The 3731-nt window shown below is 41.0% G+C and overlaps 1 protein-coding gene across 1 annotated transcript in view; it reads left to right on the plus strand.

Annotated features, from left to right (window-relative positions):
- Window positions 1–3731, plus strand: part of LOC109543015 (tetratricopeptide repeat protein 28) — a 39796-nt gene that overhangs the window by 781 nt on the left and 35284 nt on the right. The gene's annotated exons all lie outside the window — the stretch shown is intronic.

Raw genomic sequence — 3731 nt, forward strand, 5'->3', positions numbered from 1 at the left:
TTATTTTCTATTTCTGCATTCAGTCGGGAACCAAAAAGCGCTTTTGGGTTTTTTCGCTAAAATGCACATTTTCTGATTGAAAACGTGAAAACTGTTGTCTTGCACGAGAAAGTGTGCGCCATATTTCACCTTTTCATACTTTATAGGCGCAAAACCGGCGTACGCCAATGAGTTTTTGGCAAACAAAAATCAGTTTCTTATGCTACATTGAATTGGGCATAGAAACGCTCTTTTGGTTTTTTTGCTCAAATACACGGTTATTGATTTAAAAAGTTTTGTTAGTTAATTGATTTTTTTTTAATTTGTTTGCTTATAAAGACAGAAAAGGTTTCGTTTCCACGTCATCATCAGGGGAGTTTTTTGGCTTAACAATTAGCGCGTGTCAAATGCAACCCCAATGGCAAAGTTTTCAAATTTTTCCGAATTGGCAGGAACGAACCGACAAAATGCAAGATTGCCAGTTTTYCTTAAAGTYTGCATTAAAAGGAAATCCTGGCCAGGCAGAACAGACAACCAAATATTCGCMGAYGACACGACTATTATCGAAACTTGRGCTRYTGTTTTATATGCAAAAAAWKSCCGAAAAGGTTCGACARAAGGACTTTGGTTACTCCGCATCATTTGATGCAACCGCAACAATGGAAAGTTTCCAAACTTCCCGAATCGGCATAAACTAATCCTCAAATAACTGGCATTTAAAGGGTGCACTGGAAAAATKAYTGCGCAGACGATACCATCGTTATCGCTGCTTGAGCAACAGTTATCTACAATGTGAATCTATGAATTATGCTCTGACAGAGAGATAAAGATTGATCTAGAGCTCACATACCCTAAGCGGTGGTCCCTTCGGGCAGGCCGTATTAACATAGACGTACCGTTGCAAAGCAGAAAAACCTTCATTAGCATAACAGCTGACAAACATGACTCCGGTATACCTACTACAGTTATTGCAACAAAAGTGACTATCCATGTTTGCGAATGAAATTAACTGATAACCCGGCTAATAATCGACCGCTTATTTAAAAAATTATCATACTGTGTTTTGATCTTTGCTTATTGTGTTCGTAACCTTCCAGGCTGTTTGTCTTTGTTATCAGGGCATAATAAGTGGCTTATAATCTTAGCCGGGGCCTCGAGATTACAACGGAATATTTGCTTGTTTGTCGTCGTAGTTGTTCATGGATTTTTCGAAATTTCCCTGATTCCCACAACAAACACACCACTGACAGGATGCCAAATTCGCATTTTCCCGGTGAGTAGTTGAAAAAGTGACAGCTTTCATCGAAATTGACACTTGTCAAGGTTAGGCGTTGACGGGCCAGTGAGACGATCTGTCATGTTGACGTTTAAATGAGCCCTTCAGTCACCCGGGAAAGGCCGGAAGTTTGTAGGCTGACATTTTTCCAGCCAGCTTTGTTTTTTAAGCCCGCATTTTTCGAAAAAAGCCAGTGCAGTGCGGGCCCCCAAAAGTGTTCGCCGACGATTTGCACGCTAAACACGATTTTTGATAAATTAGGCGCTGAACCGAATGATGTGGGTCGGACATCAGTGGCGCACAATTGCGGGTAAATGAAAGAAAGCGGGCTGGCCATATTGAGCAGCAAATGCAGAGGGCCAGTGGCGCACCCGGTTGACAAAAAAGTGTTGCGACGTCGAGGCCGCTGGCATTTTTACGATTTACACGACAAGCAGTGGCCAAACCACACAGTTGACCGGGCACAACGTTGCATTCGGAAAAAACGATATTTGAAATGAATAAGTTTAACTGCTTTCGATAAGTAGGGTCATAATTTTTTATTCTATTTCGCCAACTCGCCCATGAACAATGGTTAGTTATTGGAAGTATCGCGTTTTATCATTGGCAATAAAAGCCAAGTACTGGCGTGACGCACTTTGAGCAACGGCGATTGTTGAATGTTCAGGGCAAAACGCGAATTATCCGAACCAATCGGCAAATTCATGGATAGTATTCACTTGATGATGAATATTCAGCGGCTATCGCTTGACGACTTTTGAACCTTATTGTCCGCTTTTTCCATTGTTCATGGATATTTTTAGGTCGGTTGCCCCAACGGTTTACCTGAAGCCCCAGCTTGGAGCGTTTTCAATGTTTTTTAGGACTCAATATCCATTCAATCGCGGGCTTCATCCATTATTAAGGGCCGGACTTCAGTCCACCAAATCGATAAACTGTAGTCAAAATTGGGTTAAGCTCAGTTCGATTAATCGAGCGCGGCCCAAACATGCCATCAGTTGATTCTTTGGCGATAAACCCACTTGTTCATTAATCAAGTTTTTTTGGGTGGCAAACAGGGCGATTAGATAAGATAGGCAATCTTAATGTATTAGAAGAAAGCGGAAATCGCCGTAAAACCGTCGCAAATTGATACATTTAAAGCATTTCGAACCTAAATATTCATGGTGCATTTCGTATTCATCAAATGCCATAGAATTTATTGCGAACGGGCCAATTAACCATTCAGTTTGTTGGTAAACGGCGTTTAAGCGCTGAATGGCTAATGCCTGAAAGGCAATATTTATGGCTGCATTTGATCGAGTACCTATTGACGAATTTTAATCTCATGTACGAAGCGTGTAATTTGCCGGAACGCAATCATCACGAAATATCGAACTTCAACTACACGCCATGTCATCAAAACACACATAGGAATATCCTCTTCCGCCGTCGTTATTAGAAAATAATTGCAACAATAGCCTCCGAACATTCATGAAAAATTCACGGAAACATAATGAAACTCTGATGGGCAAATACTGCGATGGTTTGCCCATAAGTGTGCTCTTCAATGGTTATGGTTTTGTTGGAAAATCAATAACGGCACCAAAAGCTCTTTGCGCTATTTGCCTGCCTAGTAAAAACATTTGCGCCTGATGTTAATCGCATCTATACGCGTATTTAAATAAAAAAAATTAATTAAATTAAATTAATAGCCGTAATAAACCTTTTGTCTCTCTCGCATTATTTCCGCGCCTTCTCCCCCCTTGGGTTTGATTAATGATTGACATAAAACACATAGGTAGATAAACGTCAAAGTGACACCTACATGGCAGGTTGGTGGTGTACGCGACGTCATACACGAGGCGCTTGTTTGGCTGTCAATGGCAAACAATCCTCTAAAGTGAACAGAAATTCAGAGAACTCCACTACCAGAGTTCGGCTTGAACTATTTTTTATGATTCTACAGCAATTAGTCGCCATCTGATTCCGGCTCGTGACAATAGTGATTGTTATTCCGAACGATTACACGCGTTAACCATAGGAGAGTAACCGTCGTTTTTCTCCAGCAGCCGCCAGCCAACCCGGCAGGTTCACATTGGACTGTTTACCCACTGAATTGAACAGTTTTGTGGGTCCAAAAACTAAAAAAATACCCGCAAAGTGCAGGAGCCAGACAAATCGTTGGTGCAATCGATTAATATTGCTAATAATCATAACAAGTTTTGCCAATGCAAGCATTAAACATGATTGCACATGTCCGATAAATCGGTGGCATTTTTAAACAATCGACCACTGTTCGTTGCCACATTCACCTCAAGGACGAAAATTGGAAAAATCACCGAATTTTGCGTATTATTGCCGAAAGCCAACGCGTTTGACGCTTTCCCAATTAGCACACTTCCGACATGAGTGTGTTTGTTGTCATGTGTGGAAAAGCGATTAAGCAATTGGAATTTTTTACGGATTTATTAACAACAAGCAGACATCAATGCCA

This window comes from Dendroctonus ponderosae, unplaced genomic scaffold, assembly GCF_020466585.1.
Source record: "Dendroctonus ponderosae isolate FM_Combo_2020 unplaced genomic scaffold, Dpon_F_20191213v2 Dpon_F_20191213_4, whole genome shotgun sequence".
Lineage (NCBI taxonomy): Eukaryota > Metazoa > Arthropoda > Insecta > Coleoptera > Curculionidae > Dendroctonus > Dendroctonus ponderosae.